Source organism: Eubalaena glacialis, chromosome 13, assembly GCF_028564815.1.
Source record: "Eubalaena glacialis isolate mEubGla1 chromosome 13, mEubGla1.1.hap2.+ XY, whole genome shotgun sequence".
In the NCBI taxonomy this organism is placed as follows: Eukaryota; Metazoa; Chordata; class Mammalia; order Artiodactyla; family Balaenidae; genus Eubalaena; species Eubalaena glacialis.
Window position 1 is genome coordinate 7555964 of NC_083728.1, and position 25471 is coordinate 7581434.

Consider the following 25471-nt stretch of genomic DNA (forward strand, 5'->3'; position numbering starts at 1 on the left):
TTGCATAGGAGATGTGAAAGGGCCCAGTAGAAGGTGAAATCTAGGGCAGAATTGAAAACCTTCTGAACCTCGAATGTGCTTCTCCTACAAACAAATCCATCGGTAGAGATGGAAGACTTACTGACTCAAGCTGACATGAGCATAACCTCTGTGCGATCACTGGCTGACACAAATCTATGCAGACACAGGGGTGACCCCTACGAAGTCAGGATTAAAAGTGAAATTAAGAGTTTTTAAAAGTGAGCAAAGACATCAGCAGACACACATCACAGACAGAGAGAATCAACAGATTCACATAATTAAGTTATGGAAGGAAGGAAGGAAGGACCATAGGCACAACCTTCAGGGGAAAAACATTTGAATCCAGAATTTTTCCAACATATTTTCTAAAATCTCCAGTTTCTGAATGACCCTGTAAGTGGGTTCTCCCACACAGCCTCCAGATGAGAGCTCCCCCTAAGCCAACATCTGGATGTCAGCCTGGTGGGTCCCGTCACTAGAGAGCCCAGTGGAGCCCACATGGACTTCTGATGGACAGAACTGATAACAAACGGGGGCTGTTATAAACAGCTAACTTTGTTATGCATAGAAAACTATGCATATGTAGAGATATGTACAACTATGTAGAGATGGTACAAACATACCTAGCACAAATGCTAGGAAAGCTCCTAGAAGTGGCAAAGAGGCGCACAGCAAGTGAGGCAGAAATGCCCCATGCCAGGGCAGGTGGTGGAAGAGGGGAATAAAAAGCTCAGCTCAGTGGGCAGCTGTGATGGGTACACTCTGTCAGTCTGGAAAACCCACCCGATGACCATGTTCCATGGGATGCCGGGAAAGACAAGCCCTTTTCCGAAGCTATAGGGGATGTGCTGCTGGCAGAGGCACCTGCATGACAAAGTTCAATAGCGTCCGTTCTCAGTAGACCAAGGCTAATGGTGGGAGGTGCCATCACTCAGCTGGGTTAGTAACGATAGGAAGAGTGGAACTCCAAAACTATAGAAGCCAGGTGATGGAGCTTAACCATCAGAAGCCAGGCGAACGTGAGCATTGAAATGAGTGGCAAGGTCAGCATGGCAGCCAGAGGGCCAGAGCCAGAGAGTTAGGGAGATAATTAATAGAACTTGTCCCTGCAGCCAAACTGATGGACAGTTGGTAAGTATACTGCTGTGTGTGCACCATCAGAAGATGCATGGAGGACCAGGGAAGATGCAAGAGGGAAGTTGCCTCAATAAAATGTTACACTCCTTTTCCCAGGCTCTGCAAGAAAGCCAGTGTTCAGATCAGGCATCATTTGACTGAAGAGGCCAGGTGCCTGGGAGGAAGAACCCTGTACTGACCACCACACGCGGTAATGATTCCTCCACTCATCCTTCCAAGGGACCTATGGCCAGTTGCTTTGGTAAACAGACACTGGCAGGGGAGGGGAAGGAAAATACCCAAATATTTAAGGTCTGTTGGAAATGCCTCAATGGAAATAATTTGCCTCTCCCGAGGTCATGCCCCCGTCCCGGCGCAGCCCACATGCAATGATTTGTCAAGAGAGAAATATAAAAGCCCCAACTCAGGGCACCCCAAAAGGGCCTCCCAGCTTCAGAAGCCCCATGGGGTTGGCCTAGACCTTCACCATGGCTGCATCACAACCCATCTCTCCCTCTTCTCTCTCCAGTTATCTTCTTCTTCCTTCCCAAGGGTACACTGTGGTAACTTTATCTCCTTCGCAGAATCTGTCTGCCGGGGAGCCCAACCTAAGATAACTGCAAAGCACTCTGCACTTATAAATTGTTATATTTCAGCTATTGCATTGTTTTATGTTGTTTTCTTAGCCACATATTAAACAAAAATCTATCAGAAACATGGAAACACCTGTTAAGAAGTCTCTAGGATTCTACTACTTAAAAAATACTTCTTAGGATAAACAGAACAATGGCACAAATCATCTTTTAAAATCCAGAAAGGAAAGAATAGTCATCCGTTGTGCATCTCATTAACATTTTATGTGAAAAACGAATGCCAAAATATCCCCCAGTCTTTATTGCCACTATCAAGAAAGCCATGCAGACCCCAAAATGGTGTTCTTTCGTGATTAACTGAGTATTTGCATCCATCTAATCATTCCCGCTTGCACATTATGATACCTAAGGCCTTTTTCTTTTACAGTTTCAGTAAAAAATCAATATAAAAAATAAATGAAATAAGCTCGAACGTCATTTACTTTTTCATGTTTAATAAGCCAATAATTAGAAAAAAATAAGACTAGCTAATATTCTTCTCCTCCAAGATTTATAGTGTGTGAATGTTTATGAAAATATGCCTTTGACAAGAATAGGGGTAAATGACCAATTGGATTTTCTGAAAGCCCAGATTCTTTTTTCCCTCCAGCTTTATTGAGGTATGATTGACAAGTACAAAATTGTATCTATCTAGGTTTTGGGCTGCAAAACAAAAGGCTTTCATGTTCCTTTCCCTGGGGCATGTCAGGTGGGTTCTACATTTGTAAATGAAAAGTGACAGTATTTCTGACATGGGAGATATAGGAAATAAAACATCAATGACATAATATTGTTAATAAAAGTTTCAATATAAATGTTTAATGTATTTTAAATAAATTAGTTGTCTAGACTTGAATTTGGGACAGTCAGTTCCCCTGAATAATGTGGATATATAAAATCTAATAAAGATAGTCAAAATGTGTCTTTTCTTTGGTGACTACTAATTTACAAACTCAAATGGCCACATATCCTGCCAGGTATTAAAAATAACCCTGTCTCTCTTCGTTCCTTTTTTTCCTACGTCCCAGGACCTCTTGACCCTGGTGAAGCAGTGGGCGGGTACCGCTCCCCAGCCATCCCGGAGTCCCTTGCTAGCTGAGGACCGGTTCCTGGGAGCCACGCGTGCACCTCCTTCTCCTTGCCGTCGTCTTCCTGGGGCCAGGTGCAGGGAAAGAGAGTCACCTACCCCGCTCCTCGGGGCGGCGGCACCAGTGCCGCCTCCGGACTGCACTTGCGAAAGGAGCTCGGGGAGGAGATAACCTAAAAACTAAATTATTTGGATTATCCTTCTACTTTAAAATATACACAGAGGGGAGACCTTCAAGATGGCAGAGGAGTAAGACGTGGAGATCACCTTCCTCCCCACAAATACATCAAAACTACATCTACAAGTGGAACAACTCCTACAGAACACCTACTGAACGCTGGCAGAAGACCTCAGACTTCCCAAAAGGAACAGATGCCTGAGGGCGACCTACACACAGAGGCAGGGCCAAAACCAAAGATGAACCCCAGGAGCTCTGCGAACAAAGAAGAGAAAGGGAAATTTCTCCCAGCAGCCTCAGGAGCAGCTGATTAAATCCCCACAATCAACTTGAGGTACCCTGCATCTGGGGAATACCTGAATAGACAATGAATCATCCCAAAATTGAGGTGGTGGACTTTGGGAGCAACTGTAGACTTGGGGTCTGCTGTGTACGACTGATTTGTTTCTGATTTTTATGTTTACTTTAGTATAGTTTTTAGCGTTGTTATCACTGGTGGATTTGTTTATTGGTTTGGTTGCTGTCTTCTTTTTTTTTATTGTTATTATTATTTTTTTAAAAATTCTTTTCTTAGTAAACTTTTTTTTCTTTCTTTTTTTCTCCCTTTCCTTCTCAGCCATGTGTCTGACAGGGTCTTGGTGCTCCAGCCTGGTGTCAGGCCTGAGCCTCTGAGGTGGGAGAGCCGAGTTCAGGACATTGGGCAATCAGAGACCTCCCAGCCCCACGTAATATCAATTGGTGAGAGCTCTCTGAGAGATCTCCATCTCAACCCTAAGACCCAGCTCCTCCCAATGGCCAGCAAGCTTCAGTGCTGGACGTCCCATGCCAATCAACTAGCAAGACAGGAACACAACCCCACCCATTAGCAGAGAGTCTGCCTAAAATCATACTAAGTTCACAGACACCACAAAACACACCACTGGACACAGCCCTGCCCACCAGAAAGACAAGATCCAGCCCCACCTACCAGAACACAGGCACCAGTTCCCTCCACCAGGAAGCTTACACAAGCCACTGAACCAACCTCACCCACTGGGGGCAGACACCAAAAACAACAGGAGCTATGAACCTGCAGCCTGTGAAAAGGAGTCCCCAAACACAGTAAGTTAAACAAAATTAGAAGACAGAGAAATATGCAGCAGATGAAGGAGCAAGGTAAAAACTCACGAGACCAAACAAATGAAGAGGAAATAGGCAGTCGACCTGAAAAAGAATTCAGAGTAATGATAGTAAAGATTATCCAAAATCTTGGAAATAGAATGGAGAAAATACAAGAAATGTTTAACAAGGACCTAGAAGAACTAAAGAGCAAGCAAACAATGATGAACAACACAATAAATGAAATTAAAAGTTCTCTAGAAACAATCAATAGCAGAATAACTGAGGCAGAAGAACAGATAAGTGACCTGGAAGACAAAATAGTAGAAATAACTACCACAGAACAGAATAAAGAAAAAAGAATGAAAAGAATTGAGGACAGTCTCAGAGACCTCTGGGACAACATTAAACGCACCAGCATTCGAATTATAGGGGTCCCAGAAGAAGAAGAGAAAAAGAAAGGGTCTGAGAAAATATTTGAAGAGATTATAGAGGAAAGCTTCCCTAACATGGGAAAGGAAATAGTCAATCAAGTCAAGGAAGCGCAGAGAGTCCCATACAGGATAAATCCAAGGAGAAACACACCAGGACACATATTAATCAAACTATCAAAAATTAAATACAAAGAAAAAATATTAAAAGCAGCAAGGGAAAATCAACAAATAACATACATGGGAATCCCCATAAGGTTAACAGCTGATCTTTCAGCAGAAACTCTGCAAGCCAGAAGGGAGTGGCAGGACATATTTAAAGTGATGAAAGGGAAAAACCTACAACCAAGATTACTCTACCCAGCAAGGATCTCATTCAGATTCAACAGAGATTAAAACCTTTACAGACAAGCAAAAGTTAAGAGAATTCACCACCACCAAACCAGCTTTACAACAAATACTAAAGGAAACAAAGAGAAGGAAAAGACCTACAAAAACAAACCCAAAACAATTAAGAAAATGGGAATAGGAACATACATATCGATAATTACCTTAAATGTAAATGGATTAAATGCTCCAACCAAAAGACATAGACTGGCTGAATAGATACAAAAACAGGACCCGTATATAGGCTGTCTACAAGAGACCCACTTCAGACCTAGGGACACATACAGACTGAAAGTGAGGGGATGGAAAAAGATATTCCATGCAAATGGAAATCAAAAGAAAGCTTGAGTAGCAATTCTCATATCAGACAAAATAGACTTTAAAATAAAGACTATTAGAAGAGACAAAGAAGGACACTACATAATGATCAAGGGATCAATCCAAAAAGAAGATATAACAATTGTAAATATTAATGCACCCAACATAGGAGCACCTCAATACATAAGGCAAATGCTAACAGCCATAAAAGAGGAAACTGGCAGTAACACAATAATAGTAGGGGACTTTAACACCAATAGACAGATCATCCAAAATGAAAATAAATAAGGAAACACAAGCTTTAAATAATACATTGAACAAGATGGACTTAATTGATATTTATAGGACATTCCATCCAAAAACAACAGAATATACTTTCTTTTCAAGTGCTCATGGAAAATTCGCCAGGATAGATCATATCTTGGGTCACAGATCAAGTCTTGGTAAATTTAAAAAAACTGAAATCGTATCAAGTATCTTTTCCGACCCCAACACTATGAGACTAGATATCAATTACAGGAAAAAATCTGTTAAAAATACAAACACATGGAGGCTAAACAATATGCTACTAAATAACCAAGAAATTACTGAAGAAATCAAAGAGGAAATCAAAAAATACCTAGAAACAAATGACAATGAAATCACGATGATCCAAAACCTATGGGATGCAGTAAAGGCAGTTCTAAGAGGGAAGTTTATAGCAATACAATCTTACCTCAAGAAACAAGAAAAATCTCAAATAAACAATCTAACCTTACACCTAAAGCAACTAGAGAAAGAAGAAGAAAAAAACCCCAAAGTTAGCAGAAGGAAAGAAATCATAACGATCAGATTAGAAATAAATGAAAAAGAAATGAAGGAAACAATAGCATAGATCAATAAAACTAAAATCTGGTTCCTTGAGAAGATAAACAAAATTGATAAACCTTTAGCCAGACTCATCAAGACAAAAAGGGAGAAGACTCAAATCAACAGAATTAGAAATGAAAAAGGAGAAGTAACCACTGACACTGCAGAAATACAAAGGATCATAAGAGATTATTACAAGCAACTCTATGCCAATAAAATGGACAAATACTTAGAAAAGCACAACCTTCCGAGACTAAGCCAGGAGGAAATAGAAAATATAAACAGACCAGTCACAAGCACTGAAATTGAAACTGTGATTAAAAATTTTCCAGCAAACAAAAGTCCAAGACCAGATGGCTTCACAGGCAAATTCTATCAAACATGTAGAGAAGAGGTAACATCTACCCTTCTCAAACTCTTCCAAAATATAGCAGAGGGAGGAACACTCCCAAACTCATTCTATGAGGCCACCATCACCCTGATACCAAAACCAGACAAAGATGTCACAAAAAAAGAAAACTACAGGCCAATATCACTGATGAACATAGATGCAAAAATCCTCAACAAAATACTAGCAAACAGAATCCAATAGCACATTAAAAGGATTATACACCATGATCAAGTGGGGTTTATCCCAGGAATACAAGGATTCTTCAATATACGCAAACCAATCAATGTGATACACCATATTAACAAACTGAGGGTTAAAAACCATATGATCATCTCAATAGATACAGAAAAATCTTTCAACAAAATTCAACACCCATTTATGATAAAAACCCTCCAGAAAGTAGGCATAGAGGGAACTTACCTCAACATAATAAAGGCCATATATGACAAGCCCACAGCCAACATCGTTCTCAATGGTGAAAAACTGAAACCATTTCCACTAAGATCAGGAACAAGACAAGGTTGCCCGCTCTCACCACTATTATTCAACATAGTTTTGGAAGTGTTAGCCACAGCAATCAGAGAAGAAAAAGAAATAAAAGGAATCCAAATCAGAAAAGAAGAAGTAAAACTGTTACTGTTTGCAGCTGACATGATGCTATACATAGAGAATCCAAAAGATGCTACCAGAAAACTACTAGAGCTAATCAATGAATTTGGTAAAGTAGCAGGATACAAAATTAATGCACAGAAATCTCTTGCATTCTTATACACTAAAGATGAAAAATCTGAAAGAGAAATTAAGGAAACAATCCCATTTACCATTGCAACAAAAAGAATAAAATACCTAGGAATAAACCTACCTAAGGAGACAAAAGACCTGTATGCAGAAAACTATAAGACACTGATGAAAGAAATTAAAGATGATACAAACAGATGGAGAGATATACCATGTTCTTGGATTGGAAGAACCAACATTGTGAAAATGACTATACTACCCAAAGCAATCTACAGGTTCAATGCAATCCCTATGAAACTACCAGTGGCATTTTTCACAGAACGAGAACAAAAAATTTCACAATTTGTATGGAAAGACAAAAGACCCTGAAAGCTAAAGCAATCTTGAGCAAGAAAAACGGAGCTGGGGGAATCAGGCTCCCTGGCTTCAGACTATACTACAAAGCTACAGTAATCAAGACAGTATGGTACTGGCACAAAAACAGACTTACAGATCAATGGAACAGGATAGAAAGCCCAGAGATAAACCCACACACATAAGATCACCTTATCTTTGATAAAGGATGCAAGAGTATACAATGAAGAAAAGACAGCCTCTTCAATAAGTGGTGCTGGGAAAACTGGACAGCTATATGTAAAAAATGAAATTAGAACACTCCCTAACACTGTATACAAAAAGAAACTCAAAATGGATCAAAGACTTAAATGTAAGGCTAGACACTATAAAACTCTTAGAGGAAAACATAGGCAGAACACTCTATATCATAAGTCACAGCAAGATCCTTTTTAACTCACCTCCTAGAGAAATGGAAATAAAAACAAAAATCAACAAATGGGAACTAATTAAACTTAAAGGCTTTTGCACAGCAAAGGAAACCATAAACAAGATGAAAAGACAACCCTCAGAATGGGAGAAAATATTTGTAAACGAAGCAACTGACAAAGGATTAATCTCCAAAATATACAAGCAGCTCATACAGCTCAATATCAAAAAGCAAACAACCCAATCCAAAAATGGGCAGAAGACCTAGATAGACATTTCTCCAATACAGATTCCCAACAAACACAGGAAAGGGTGCTCAACATCACTAATCATTAGAGAAATGCAAATCAAAACTACAATGAGGTATCACCTCACACCAGTCAAAATGGCCATCATCAAAAAATCTACAAACAGTAAATGCCGGAGAGGGTGTGGAGAAAAGGGAACCCTCTTGCACTGTTGGTGGGAATGTAAATTGATACAGCCACTATGGAGAAGAATATATAGGTTTCTTAAAAACTAAAAATAGAACTACCATATGATCCAGCAATCCCACTACTGGGCATATACCCTGAGAAAACCATAATTCAAAAAGAGTCATGTACCACAATGTTCATTGCAGCTCTATTTACAATAGCCAGGACATGGAAGCAATCTAAGTGTCCATTGACAGATGAATGGATAAAGAAGATGTGGCACATATATACAATGGAGTATTACTCAGCCATAACAAGAAATGAAATTGAGTTATTTGTAGTGAGGTGGATGGACCTAGAGTCTGTCATACTGAGTGAAGTAAGTCAGAAAGAGAAAAAGAAGTACTGTATGCTAACACATATATACGGAATCTAAAAAAAAAAAGGTTCTGAAGAACCTAGGGGCAGGACAGGAATAAAGATGCAGACGTAGAAAATGGACTTGAGGACACAGCGAGGGAGAAGGGTAAGTTGGGATGAAGTGAGAGGGTGGCATGGACATATATACACTACCAAATGTAAAATAGATAGCTAGTGGGAAGCAGCTGCATAGCACAGGGAGATCAGCTCAGTGCTTGGTGACCACCTAGAGGGGTGGGATAGGGAGGGTGGTAGGGAGACGCAAGAGGGAGGAGATATGGGGATATATGCATATGTATAGCTGATTCACTTTGTTATAAAGCAGAAACTAACACACCATTGTAAAGCAATTATACTCCAATAAAGACGTTAAAAAAAAAATGGGCAGAAGACCTAAATAGACATTTCTCCAAAGAGATACACAGATTACCAAGAAACACATGAAAGGATGCTCTACATCACTCATCATTAGAGAAATGCAAATCAAAACTACAATGAGGTATCACCTCACACTGGTCAGAATGGCCATCATCAAAAAATCTACAAACAATAAATGCTGGAGAGGGTGTGGAGAAAAGGGAATAAAGACGCAGACATAGAGAATGGACTTGAGGTCACGGGGATGGGGAAGGGTAAGCTGGGACAAAGTGAGAGAGTAGCATTGACATATATACACTGTCAGATGTAAAATACATAGCTAGTGTGAAGCAGCTGCATAGCACAGGGAGATCAGCTCGGTGCTTCATGACCATCTAGAGGGGTGGGAGGGAGATGCAAGAGGGAGGGGATATGGGGATATATGTATACATATAGCTGATTCACTTTGTTATACAGCAGAAACTAACACAACATAGTAAAGCAATTATACTCCAATAAAGATGTTAAAAAAAAAAACAAAACCAAAACCCAGGTGAATCAGATTGGTTTTAAAGATTGGGGCTTGTGGGGTTTGTGGTTAACATTTACCTCTTCAAAGCATTTGAATTCCATGTACAAAATCACACTACAAAACACAGTTGTAGGAGGGAGGGGCAAGATGGCGGAAGAGTAAGACGCGGAGATCACCTTCCTCCCCACAGATACATGAGAAATACATCTACACGTGGAACTGCTCCTACAGAACACCCACTGAACGCTGGCAGAAGACGTCAGACCTCCCAAAAGGCAAGAAAATCCCCACGTACTTGGGTAGGGCAAAAGAAAAAAGAAATAACAGAGACAAAAGAATAGGGACGGGACCTGCACCAGTGGGAGGGAGCTGTGAAGGAGGAAAGGTTTCCACACACTAGGAAGCCCCTTCGTGGGCAGAGACTGCGGGTAGCAGAGGGGGGAAGCTTCAGAGCCACGGAGGAGAGCGCAGCCACATTGGTGCGGAGGGCAAAGCGGAGAGATTCCCGCACAGAGGAGCGGTGCCGACCAGCACTCACCAGCCCGAGAGGCTTGTCTGCTCAGCCGCCGGGGCGGGCGGGGCCTGGGAGCTGGGGCTCGGGCTTCGGTGCTAGCCGGGAGGGAGTCCGGGAAAAAGACTGCAGCTGCCGAAGAGGCAAGAGACTTTTTCTTGCCTCTTTGTTTCGCTGTGCGCAAGGAGAGGGGATTCAGAGCGCCGCCTAAACGAGCTCCAGAGACGGGCGCGAGCCGCGGCTATCAGCACGGATCCCACAGCAACAGGGATGCAGAGGGAAAAACGGAGAGATTCCCGCACAGAGGCTCAGCGCCGAGCAGCACTCACCAGCCCGAGAGGCTTGTCTGCTCACCCGCCGGGGAGGGCGGGGGCTGGGAGCTGAGGCGCGGGCTTCGGTCGGATCCCAGGGAGAGGACTGGGGTTGGCTGCGTGAACACAGCCTGAAGGGGCTAGCGCACCACAACTAGCCGGGAGGGTGCACGAGAAGAGGTCTGCAGCTGCCGAAGAGGCAAGCGACTTTTTCTAGCCTCTTTGTTTCGCGGCGTGCAAGGGGAGGGGATTCAGAGCGCCACTTGAACGAACTCCAGAGACGGGCGCGAGCCGCGGCGATCAGCGCGGACCCCAGAGACGGGCATGAGACGCTAAGGCTGCTGCTGCCGCCACCAAAAAGCCTGTGGGCGAGCACAGGTCACTCTCCACAACCGCCCCTCCCGGGAGCCTGTGCAGCCCGCCACGGCCAGGCTCCCGTAATCTGGGGACAACTTCCCCGGGAGAGCGCACGGCGCGCCTCAGGCTGCTGCAACGTCACGCTGGCTTCTGCCGCCGCAGGCTCGCCCCGCCTCCTCCGTACCGCTCCCTCCCCCCAGCCTGACTGAGCCAGAGCCCCGGAATCAGCTGCTCCTTTAACCCGTTGTGTCTGGGCGGGGAACAGACGCCCTCAGGGGACCTACATGCAGAGGCGGGTCCAAATCCAAAGCTGAACCCCGGGAGCTGTACGAACAAAGAAGAGAAAGGGAAATCTCTCCCAGCAGCCTCAGAAGCAGCGGATTAAAGCTCCACAAACAACTTGATGTGCCTGCATCTGTTGAATACCTGAATAGACAACGAATCATCCCAAATTTAGGAGGTGGACTTTGGGAGCAGGATATATTAACTTTTCCCCTTTTCCTTTTTTTGTGAGTGTATATGTGTATGCTTCTGGGTGACATTTTGTCTGTATAGCTTTGCTCTCACCGTTAGTCCTAGGGTTAGGTCCATCCGTTTTTTTTTGTTTTGTTTTGTTTTTTTACTTAAAAAAATTTTTTCCCCTAATACATGTTTTCTTAATAATTTTTTCCTTATTTTCTATTTTTAAAAAATTTAAAAAAAATTTTTAATAAGTTTTTTCATATTTTTTATTTTAAAAAATTAAAAAAATTTTTTTCTTAATAAATTTATTCTTAATCATTTTTTTCTTATTTTTTATTATAATTGCTTTATTTTATTTTATTTTATCCTCTTTCTTTCCATTTTTTCTCCCTTTTATTCTGAGCCGTGTGGATGAAAGGCTCTTGGTGCTCCAGCCAGGCATCAGGGCTGTGCCTCTGAGGTGGGAGAGCCAACTTCAGGACACTGGTCCACAAGAGACCTCCCAGCTCCACGTAATACCAAACGGCGAAAATCTCTCAGAGATCTCCATCTCAACATCAAGACCCAGCTTCACTCAACGACCAGCAAGCTACAGTGCTGGACACCCTATGCCAAACAACTAGCAAAACAGGAACACAGCCCCATCCATTAGCAGAGAGGCTGCCTAAAATCATAATAAGGCCACAGACACCCCAAAACACACCACCAGACGTGGACGAGCCCACCAGAAAGACAAGATCCAGCCTCATCCACCAGAACACAGGCACTAGTTCCCTCCACCAGGAAACCTACACAACCCACTGAACCAACCTTAGCCACTGGGGACAGATACCAAAAACAACGGGAACTACGAACCTGTAGCCTGTGAAAAGGAGACCCCAAACACAGTAAGATAAGCAAAATGAGACGACAGAAAAACACACAGCAGATGAAGGAGCAGGGTCAAAACACACCAGACCTAACAAATGAAGAGGAAATAGGTAGTCTACCTGAAAAAGAATTCAGAATAATGATAGTAAGGATGATCCAAAATCTTGGAAATAGAATAGACAAAATGCAAGAAACATTTAACAAGGACGTAGAAGAACTAAAGAGGAACCAAGCAACGATGAAAAGCACAATAAATGAAATTAAAAATACTCTAGATGGGATCAATAGCAGAATAACTGAGGCAGAAGAACGGATAAGTGACCTGGAAGATAAAATGGTGGAAATAACTACTGCAGAGCAGAATAAAGAAAAAAGAATGAAAAGAACTGAGGACAGTCTCAGAGACCTCTGGGACAACATTAAACGCACCAACATTCGAATTATAGGGGTCCCAGAAGAAGAAGAGAAAAAGAAAGGGACTGAGAAAATATTTGAAGAGATTATAGTTGAAAACTTCCCTAATATGGGAAAGGAAATAGTTAATCAAGTCCTGGAAGCACAGAGAGTCCCATACAGGATAAATCCAAGGAGAAACACACCAAGACACATATTAATCAAACTATCAAAAATTAAATATAAAGAAAACATATTAAAAGCAGCAAGGGAAAAACAACAAATAACACACAAGGGCATCCCCATAAGGTTAACAGCTGATCTTTCAGCAGAAACTCTGCAAGCCAGAAGGGAGTGGCAGGATATACCTAAAGTGATGAAGGAGAAAAACCTACAACCAAGATTACTCTACCCAGCAAGGATCTCATTCAGATTTGATGGAGAAATTAAAACCTTTACAGACAAGCAAAAGCTGAGAGAGTTCAGCACCACCAAACCAGCTTTACAACAAATGCTAAAGGAACTTCTCTAGGCAAGAAACACAAGAGAAGGAAAACACCTACAATAACAAACCCAAAACATTTAAGAAAATGGGAATAGGAACATACATATCGATAATTACCTTAAATGTAAATGGATTAAATGCTCCCACCAAAAGACACAGACTGGCTGAATGGATAGAAAAACAAGACCCATATATATGCTGTCTACAAGAGACCCACTTCAGACCTAGAGACACATACAGACTGAAAGTGAGGGGATGGAAAAAGATATTCCATGCAAATGCAAATCAAAAGAAAGCTGGAGTAGCAATTCTCGTATCAGACAAAATAGACTTTAAAATAAAGACAATTACAAGAGACAAAGACGGACACTATATAATGATCAAGGGATCGATCCAAGAGGAAGGTATAACAATTGTAAATATTTATGCACCCAACATAGGAGCACCTCAATACATAAGGCAAATACTAACAGCCATAAAAGGGGAAATCGACAGTAACACAATCATAGTAGGGGACTTTAACACCCCACTTTCACCAATGGACAGATCATCCAAAATGAAAATAAATAAGGAAACACAAGCTTTAAATGATACATTAAACAAGATGGACTTAATTGATATTTATAGGACATTCCACCCAAAAACATCAGAATACACATTTTTCTCAAGTGCTCATGGAACATTCTCCAGGATAGATCATATCTTGGGTCACAAATCAAGCCTTGGTAAATTTAAAAAAATTGAAATCGTATCAAGTATCTTTTCCGACCACAACGCTATGAGACTAGATATCAATTACAGGAAAAGATCTGTAAAAAATACAAACACGTGGAGGCTGCACAATACACTACTTAATAACGAAGTGATCACTGAAGAAATCAAAGGGGAAATCAAAAAATACCTAGAAACAAATGACAATGGAGACACGACGACCCAAAACCTATGGGATGCAGCAAAAGCAGTTCTAAGAGGGAAGTTTATAGCAATACAAGCCTACATCAAGAAACAGGAAACATCTCGAATAAACAACCTAACCTTGCACCTTAAGCAATTAGAGAAAGAAGAACAAAAAAACCCCAAAGCCAGCAGAAGGAAAGAAATCATAAAGATCAGATCAGAAATAAATGAAAAAGAAATGAAGGAAACAATAGCAAAAATCAATGAAACTAAAAGCTGGTTCTTTGAGAAGATAAACAAAATTGATAAACCATTAGCCAGACTCATCAAGAGAAAAAGGGAGAAGACTCAAATTAATAGAATCAGAAATGAAAAAGGAGAAGTAACCACTGACACTGCAGAAATACAAACGATCATGAGAGATTACTACAAGCAACTCTATGCCAATAAAATGGACAACCTGGAAGAAATGGACAGATTCTTAGAAATGCACAACCTGCCAAGACTGAACCAGGAAGAAATAGAAAATATGAACAGACCAATCACAAGCACTGAAATTGAAACTGTGATTAAAAATCTTCCAACACACAAAAGCCCAGGACCAGATGGCTTCACAGGCGAATTCTATCAAACATTTAGAGAAGAGCTATCACCTATCCTTCTCAAACTCTTCCAAAATATTGCAGAGGGAGGAACACTCCCCAACTCATTCTACGAGGCCACCATCACCCTGATACCAAAACCAGACAAAGATGTCACAAAGAAAGAAAACTACAGGCCAATATCACTGATGAACATAGATGCAAAAATCCTCAACAAAATACTAGCAAACAGAATCCAACAGCACATTAAAAGGATTATACACCATGATCAAGTGGGGTTTATTCCAGGAATGCAAGGATTCTTCAATATACGCAAATCAATCAACGTGATACATCATATTAACAAATTGAAGGAGAAAAACCATATGATCATCTCAATAGATGCAGAGAAAGCTTTCGACAAAATTCAACACCCATTTATGATAAAAGTCCTGCAGAAAGTAGGCATAGAGGGAACTTTCCTCAACATTATAAAGGCCGTATATGACAAACCCACAGCCAACATTGTCCTCAATGGTGAAAAACTGAAACCATTTCCACTAAGATCAGGAACAAGACAAGGTTGCCCACTCTCACCACTATTATTCAACATAGTTTTGGAAGTGTTAGCCACAGCAATCAGAGAAGAAAAAGAAATAAAAGGAATCCAAATCGGAAAAGAAGAAGTAAAGCTGTCACTGTTTGCAGATGACATGATACTACACATAGAGAATCCAAAAGATGCTACCAGAAAACTACTAGAGCTAATCAATGAATTTGGTAAAGTAGCAGGATACAAAATTAATGCACAGAAATCTCTTGCATTCCTGTATACTAATGATGAAAAATCTGAAAGTGAAATTAAGAAAACACTCCCATTTACCATTGCAACAAAAAGAATAAAATATCTAGGAATAAACCTACCTAGGGAGACAAAAGACCTGTATGCAGAAAATTATAGGACACTGATGAAAGAAATTAAAGATGATACAAATAGATGGAGAGATATACCATGTTCTTGGATTGGAAGAATCAACATTGTGAAAATGACTCTGCTACCCAAAGCAATCTACAGATTCAATGCAATCCCTATCAAACTACCACTGGAATTTTCCCAGAACTAGAACAAAAAATTTCACAATTTGTATGGAAACACAAAAGACCCCGAATAGCCAAAGCAATCTTGAGAACGAAAAATGGAGCTGGAGGAATCAGGCTCCCTGACTTCAGACTATATTACAAAGCTACAGTAATCAAGACAGTTTGGTACTGGCACAAAAACAGAAATATAGATCAATGGAACAGGATACAAAGCCCAGAGATAAACCCATGCACATATAGTCACCTTATCTTTGATAAAGGAGGCAAGCATATACAGTGGAGAAAAGACAGCCTCTTCAATAAGTGGTGCTGGGAAAATTGGACAGGTACATGTAAAAGTATGAAATTAGAACACTCCCTGACACCATACACAAAAATAAACTCAAAATGGATTAAAGACCTAAGTGTAAGGCCAGACACTATCAAACTCTTAGAGGAAAACATAGGCAGAACACTCTATGACATAAATCACAGCAAGATCCTTTTTGACCCACCTCCTAGAGAAATGGAAATAAAAACAAAAATCAACAAATGGGACCTAATGAAACTTAAAAGCTTTTGCACAGCAAAGGAAACCATAAACAAGACCAAAAGACAACCCTCAGAATGGGAGAAAATATTTGCAAATGAAGCAACGGACAAAGGATTAATCTCCAAGATTTACAAGCAGCTCATGCAGCTCAATAACAAAAAAACAAACAACCCAATCCAAAAATGGGCAGAAGACCTAAATAGACATTTCTCCAAAGAAGATATACAGATTGCCAACAGACACATGAAAGAATGCTCAACATCATTAATCATTAGCGAAATGCAAATCAAAACTACAATGAGGTATCATCTCACACCGGTCAGAATGGCCATCATCAAAAAATCTAGAAACAACAAATGCTGGAGAGGGTGTGGAGAAAAGGGAACACTCTTGCACTGTTGGTGGGAATGTAAATTGATACAGCCACTATGGAGAACAGTATGGAGGTTCCTTAAAAAACTAAAAATAGAACTACCATATGACCCAGCAATCCCACTACTGGGCATATACCCTGAGAAAACCATAATTCAGAAAGAGTCATGTACCAAAATATTCATTGCAGCTCTGTTTACAATAGCCAGGACATGGAAGCAACCTAGGTGTCCATCATCGGATGAATGGATAAAGAAGATGTGGCACATATATACAATGGAATATTACTCAGCCATAAAAAGAAATGAAATGGAGGTGTTTGTAATGAGGTGGATGGAGTTAGAGTCTGTCATACAGAGTGAAGTAAGTCAGAAAGAGAAAAAGAAATACAGTATGCTAACACATATATATGGAATCTAAGGGAAAAAAAAAAAAAGGTCATGAAGAACCTAGTGGCAAGATGGGAATAAAGACACAGACCTACTAGAGAATGGACTTGAGGATATGGGGAGGGGGAGGGGTGAGATGTGACAGGGTGAGAGAGTGTCATGGACATATATACACTACCAAATGTAAAATAGATAGCTAGTGGGAAGCAGCCGCATAGCACAGGGAGATCAGCTCGGTGCTTTGTGACCACCTAGAGGGGTGGGATAGGGAGGGTGGGAGGGAGGGAGATGCAAGAGGGAAGAGATATGGGAACATATGTATATGTATAACTGATTCACTTTGTTATAAAGCAGAAGCTAACACACCATTGTAAAGCAATTATACTTCAATAAAGATGTTTAAAAAAAAAAAAAAGAATATGAAAAAAAAAAAAAAACACAGTTGTAGTCAGGAGATCGGGGCAATCATGCACTACCTCTGTTTTATATTATACGCAAAGCTTTCACTTTAAAAAGAACAATTTTAGTTTCACTTACTTGGAAGAACGAAGAAAAGATTTTAAGTTGTTTATGGAGCTTTCAAATTGTGACAAACTATTTCAGGACTGGTGGATGTAACTACTATTATTACAGTATACTTTTGTATGTATAAGGAGCCTGTGTTTTTATATTCCAGAACTGCTTTTGGTTCTTATGCTAATTGGCAATTTCTGTCGCATTGATTTAGTTTTTAATCACAGACAGTTTATTTAACCTCCTTATACCTCATTGCTCTCTGTTTCTTAGCCCAGACATAGAGAGTAACACAAATTTGAGAAGATTATTTCAGTAGTGGGACACATCCTGAGTGAGATGGAGAGCTCTTACAAATTCCTCACAGCCAAGATGGCCAGGAAACCTCTTTGTCGAAGGTAAACTCATGCCCATTCTGTTTTACACTGTGTTGTCTTTCTCAATTTTCTCCAGTACTTCAGTTACAACAATTATAACAATATCCAGTGTGGTGCAACATGGGTGCAAAGAGAATAACACATGTAGAAAGTGAGATGAGAACAGGGACATATAATTATGTGGGAGGAGAAAACAATAAATACTATAGCAACTAATCTTTATCAGTTACATTAGGAAAGTCGCTTTTAAAGTACTTAACTCATTTCCATAACAAAAGTAGGTAATATCATGACTCCATTTTACAGATGAAAAAATTGAGGAACAGAAAGGTTAAGCAATTTGCCCAACCTCACGGATCTAGTAAGAAATGAAGCCAGGATTCAACCCAGGCAGTCTGACTGGATGGCCTGTGCTCTTAACCAACACAAACCAATACAAATTTTGATGATATTGAAGACGAATCACTAAGCCTTCCACAGTTCATTGGAAGGGATACAAAAGATAAACACTGATCCCGGAAAGTCAGAATATTTGAGGACAACCAGAGAGCAGACTATCTGTTTATTTATTTCTTTCTCCATCTCTCTATATCTTTCTAGATATATATTCCAAATACACATCTCTATATATCCCAGCATTAGAGCATTTGAAACTGTAGCAAAATCAGTCGTTCTTTAAAGCCTCTTAACTTCCGTAATACTTCACTGTCCTGACTCACCTTAACTCAACACTAACAGTGACTTCAGTAATAGCCAACTTTTTATTAAACACATTTACTATGACCCAGGCACTGCACTAAATCCTTTCTACACATTAACATGTTTAACTCTACCTTCATGCCTCTTAACCTTCTCATTCCTCCTCTTCATATATGTGAGCACTCATGCAAGTTTCATTTCATGCATGTAATTCAATGATCCCCTCTTTCAGACCTTTCCCAAGTTTATATCCTGGCTCTACCCTCTTTGCTGGGATCCAACTTCACATTTGTGACCATCTGGTCCTCAAGTTCATCTTAATGCCGGGCTGGCAGAAGTGACGTTTGTTTTTTATCAAAATTCAAGGTGTTTTCTTCCCCAAACTGTTTCTGCTAATGACTTCCAAATGACCATTAGTGCCACCTCCATCCTTCCCGTCTGCCATCTGGAACCGCCTTTGCCACGTTCCTCCAAGTCCTGCCTCTACAGACTGGCTCTCCCGTCCCCCAGACTCATAGCTCTTTCTGTCGCTTTCCATCAACTCTTCGTCTTCACTCCACGTTACACCCTCGTGCGGACTCTAACAATTCCACCCGAAGTTTCCCTTTTTAACCTTTAATCTTATTGCCAAATTAATTTTCCTAATGTTCAGGGTTTTTTCTCAAATGCTTATATATTGATGACAATTTTATCTGCAATAAGATAGTTATGAACTCACCATTGGTTTTTATTTTTACTAATTTTTCTGATATGTGTAAATTTCTTCTTTCTTCCCCCAGTTTTATTGAGATATAATTGACTATCAGTTTCAGGGGAATGGCATAATGATTTGAAATATGTATATATTGCAAAATGATTAGCACAACTTTCGCTCACATCCATTGCCTCACACAGTTACAATTTTTTTTCTTGTGGCGAGAACTTTTAAGAACTACTCTCTCAGCAACTTTCAAATATATAAAACAGTATTGCTAACTATAGTCTTCATACTATACATTACATCCCTAGAGCGCACTTACCTTATAACTAGAAATGTATATCTCTTAACCACCTTAACCTAATTCCTCCATCCCCAACCCCCATTTCTGGTAACCTCAAATCTGATCTGTTTCTATGAGTTTGGGCTTTTTAGATTCCACATATAAGCGAAATCACACAGTATTTCTCTTTCTCTGTCTGACTTATTTCACTTAGCATAATGCCCTCAAGATTCCTCCAGGTTGTCACAACTGGCAGGATTTTCTTCTTTTTTGTGGCTGAATAGATTTCTATTATATATACACCATGCATTCTTTGTTCATTCATCGATGGATATTCCAGCTGTTTCCATACTGTGGCTATTGTAAATAATGCTGAAATAAATGTGGGTGTGCAGATATCTCTTCAGGTGATTTCCTTCAGATACATACCCAAAAATGGAATTGGTGGATCGTACGGCAGTTCTATTTTTAATTTTTTGAGCAAACTCTACATAGTTTTCCATAGTGGCTGCGCCAATTTACATTCCCACCAAAAGTACAAAAAGGTTCTATTTTCTCTACATCCTCACCAGCATTTGTTATCTCTTGTCTTTTGGATGGCAGCCATTCTAAAAAGTGTGAGGTAATATCTTTTTGTGGTTTTAATTTGTATTTCCCTAATGATTAGTGATATTGAGTACTTTTTCATGCACCTGTTGGCATCACTGATTTTAAAATATCTACCAAATTTCTAATCACTCCAATATTTGAGTTCAACTCATCCCTGGTCTACCTATTTTTATTCTCCTTTTTATTCTCTTTGTCTATTATATACTCCAATAAAATAATTACAGTTCCCCAAATAAACCAAGCCAAAAAAATGCTCACTTTTTAACACTATTTCTTTCACCTGAAAGTGTATTTTTCCTTATGGAAATAGTGCCCATCTTTCAAGGTCCCATTTAAATGTCCTCCATGAAATCCTCCCTGATTGCCCAAGAAGCAATTACTCTGTCTTTGAAACTTCCATGACATTTTAGTTGTTCTCATATGGCCCTTACTGCTTTTAACATATATTGTATTTATTTCTCTATGTGTCTTATTTTCATACATGACCGTATAGAACCCTATAGTGACAGGCATCATATTTTGTAAATCATTATCATTGAATCAGTCAGAATCCTGGGTTGGGGTCACAGATGGCACTCTCAAATTAAGAGGTCTTGGAAAGTGAGAGCAAGGTGTAGAGAAACCACAGGGACACTGGCGTATTCCGGGCTCATAACAGCAGAGCTGTTACCATCTCCACACTTTAGGGAAGCGAGTGATTTTTGGAAGCACTGACCTTTGAAGTTATGGCAGCATTGAGCGGTGATGTGATCTTTAGCAGAGGTTCCACCCAGCCTGAGACAATCTTGTAGGGAGGGTCCAGGTGCAGTAATGCCACACCTTCATCCTTCTCTTCTACAACCTCCTATTGGTGCTCCGATTGGCCAAACATAATTCAGGGCCAAAAGGCAAAGTTGCTTGATGACTCTACATTTCCTGTGGCAGCAAATTGGGTGGAGAAAGGTAGAGAGGGGTTCTGACACAATCACTAAGATTTTACATTTAGTAAATTAATTTAATTAAACATTTAATAAATACTTATGGAATACCCCTTCAAGTTGCAAATAGTACTTCATGACATTTTGAGGTTGAGATATTTTAAAGGTTGTAAGGTCTAGTTGATTTCCTTTACTATTTACTTCTAAGCATACTTTTACACTCTGCTCATCTCAGTGATAAAGGAAAAGCCTTTTTTTCTTCCCCCAAATGTTTACTCTTATGATATTTCTTATGAGATGAGATGACTTTTCAATAAACTGATGCTGACATAGGGATTGTTTTTTTAAATGTAGATTTTAAAAATGACAATTTTCTGGTGGAGGAGAGCAGGGAAGAAGTTCAGTAAAAAATGATCTACCTGGGTCCTAAATTTCACATGTCTCTTGCCAAAGATTATTTAAAAAGCAAGTTTTCTTTTCCATTTTAACTTGCTATCTACCTTGAACTTTCACTGTGGCTGTCTATTTTCACAGACCTCAATACACACTAAGTCAAAGAAAGAGCAACGTGACACCTAAAGTACAAGGAATTCCGTTCATTATGCTGAGTAGATTTATTGAGATTCTAATACTGTGATTCTTGTGTGCATTGCTCTCAGTTCAGACATTAAGCTTTTAAATAAAGAATTCACCAACACCAAAAAATGAAAAACACAAACCAAATGTTATGTTAAATATATACATATTATATATAATATAAGTATATGTATTTATATAAACTAAGGAAGTCTCAAAAAATTCAAAGAAATACCTCTATATGAGGAGTATGGGATGTGATTAAAATGTCAAAATGAAGAAAAATGTTTAATATTTTATATCTTACAATTATGATGAGGAATGATCATTTCCCTACTCTTCAATCTAAGTTTGATTTTAGTGGCTGTCCCAGGACATTATTCTTCCTGTTATTACTCTTTTGAGTGGCACTGATGTCGACTGTTCTTCATCATTGCCACTAGTCATTAATGTGATCTTGTAAATAAGAAAGCAACAAATGCCTCATGGTGCAAATATATAATTAGTGCTAGTTGTGAAGTATAGAGTATGACAAGATTCATGGTTCATTTTCCAGATTTCCAGGTTGATAAATTCTATAAGACAAAAAACTCCCAAATTTTCTCACTTAATTCAGAGGGCTCTAATTTATCAAAGATTAAGTCATATTAGAACATTCTTACGTCTTCCCTTTGCTTTTCTCCGTATAGCAGAACTCTAAATTCTTTGGAATATTATGTAGGCAAAGAGCATCAGATACCGAAATGATTGCCTCTGACCTTGAAATACTCTTTCCCTGTAGCAGATGGCTGGCTGGCCCCCAGAGTGACATGATTTCCTTACATAGTATAGAGTTGTGTTAGAAGGGGCTGACTAGAGTAAACATGGCTGCAGTCCCCAGGGCTCCTTGCATCTAAGGGGTGCCATACAACTAGTTCTCACTGATGCAATGTGAGTAGAAGAGATATATGTCACTTCTAGGTCAAAGTAGTTAAGAAGAAGATAGGCTTTATCCAAGACCCTAAAGGAAGGCAAAGTCACAATAGGGAAGAAGCCCGGGATCCTGAATGACAAAAGTAAACCATCCATTGACCAGGTACATCTGCAATGGACAATGGCATTGCTGACAAAAATTTTCCTTTTGTATTATACCTCTGAGATAGTAATATTTAATATAAGTGAGTACCATGATACTGAAATACACTATATATTATATTCAAAATATTGCAACATATAAACTTACAAAATATAAACTACAAATACAAAAAATATTACAATATAAAATATTATGTATTTATATATATTTGTCAAAGGTGTGTATATATATGTAAATATATTTTATAATATATAAATATATATATTTTATATTACCTATATGCTGTATATACACACATACATGCATACACACACACCTATGGCAGATATATATATATAATGCTTTGTATTTTTTAATATTTTTGTATTTGTATTTTGTAAATATAATTACATTTACATAATTTATATAATTATATATTTTGCAAAAGTAATTATATATTATATTTATATATAATAAATATATGATATATTTTTATCTTCCTTCATTAGGATAAAATGTTCTGAAAGGCAAAACACTGAAAAGAAAGGAGCCTTGTTGCTTTTACTTCTACTTTAGTTAATACACATCAATCCAAAGCTGAGGACAGTAGAGACTTCCACCCATTCCCTTGAAGAACTGTCTCTGCTGATTCTTAATTACAGCTAGACTGTGAAGAGCTTGTAAGCAAGAGAGCAAGAAAGCCTATCAATTTAGTATTTAAGTATCAGTATTAATTACTAGCGTGAAGAAGTATGTGATTGTACAAATGGCTCAATGATGGTTACAAAGGAGTTTGCATTTGCAAACAAACGTCTGCAATTTGCCTGGTAAGCACCACTTCAGAATTTAGAGTGTAGCCCCTGAAATCAGACAAGCAATTCATACAGCGGTTCCTGTTCTTGCGTTAGAGGGTTCTCTGCTGTGACTGTGTTCACCTCTGGCAGCTCCATTACTTAGTCTCCCAAATTGGCTCATTTGAGGACCACCTCGGAGTGTGTCTTCCCTCTCAATGGCCGGTCCTATTACTGATTTGATGTTTTCCCCAGAAGAAACTCCCTTGGAATTTACATAAAGCATCTCTCTTGACCCCACTTCTGCCATCAGTGATTGCTCCACATATTTGTTCCCTTGTGATCATAACTCCTTAAGAGACTTGTTTTTGTTCCCTGTCTCCAATTCATCTCTGGCCAGGCTCTTTTAAACTACTTCCATAGGACTTTGTCTTCGCCATTCCATACACCATTATATCATTACAGGGTCATCCATGAGCTCCACATTTCTAAATCCAAAGGTCTCAGTCCTCACCATATGTGACCATCAGCAGCATTTGACACAGTTGATGAGTTCTTCCTCCCTGATATACTTTCTTCACTTGGTTCCAAAATCCCACCCCCTATTGACTGTCCTCTTGTCCTATTGGTCCCTCCTTCTCAGTCTCCTTTGCCAATTTCTCCTCTTTTCCATAACTTCTTGAAGCCCAAGTGTCTCAGATCTCAGTCTATAGTCCTTTTCTCTATCTACACTCGTTCCTTTGGTAATCTCATCCAGTTTTACTGCTTTAAATGTATTTATTTGCAACTATTTCCAAATTTATGTCTCCTGCAAACTCTGGACTGCAACTGCATACTTGACATCTTGAGATACTTAGATGCCTAATAGACAAGAATGATCTCACACGTTCCAAACAAAGCTCAGATATACCCCCATGGCTATATAATCTGCTCTACCCATATCTTGCAGGTATACTGAGTATAAGGTATACCTTACACCCAGTATGTCAGGAAATCCTGTTGATTCTGCCTTACAGATATACCTAGAACCTGACTGCTTTCCACCTTTTCCATCGCTACCATTCTGATTGGATCCGCCATCATCTTTTACCCGGATTGCTGTGATAGCCTTATAATCCTTTAAAATATAAGTAAAGCCAGGTCAGTCCTCTTTTCAAACTGTCAAGGGCTCCTATCTCACTCAGAGTGAAAAACTAAATCCTCACAATGGCCTACAAGGACTCAAATTGCCTCTCTGTCTTCAACTATTCACTTTTCTCTTGTCCTCTCTCTTTCAGCCACACTGGCCTCCATGCTGCTTCTCAAATATGCTATATACTTGTTAACACAGGACCTTTGCACGGGCTGTTACCTCTACTTGGCCTATTCCCTCTCCAGATATCCACATGGCTAACTTGACCTCTTCATGTCTTTGTTGAAATGTCATTTTTTTAACTTGGAGCTCAATCTGAACCCACATTTAAAATCTTCCCTCTTTCCATGCCTTGCTATACTTCTCTTATTTTTCTATAGCAACTTTCAATCTCAAATCAATCATTTACTTATTAATTATAACTATTCTGTCTCAACTGTAGCCCTTGATCATATATAAACTCCCCATAGGCAGGAGTCTTCACAATTTTTATTCACTCGCACAACCTCAGCAGTTGGAACTGTGTCTGGAACAAGGCTAATGCTTAACAAATATTTGCTGCATGAACTGAATACAGGAAAAAAGCAAGTGTGTGTGTTACCTGATCCATTCACTCTTCCACAATATTGAACTTAATCAATCACTCACCTTGTGCAATGTTCAGATTAGTAGGCATGGATTATCTAAACATTTTAATTATTTTTCAGTAGTTTATGTGAGGGGTTCCTGGTGTACCCAGTTATTTAATAATGATATAATCTACTTATCAAATGTTGAGAAAACCAAAATGTAGATAGGTTAGTACTTTG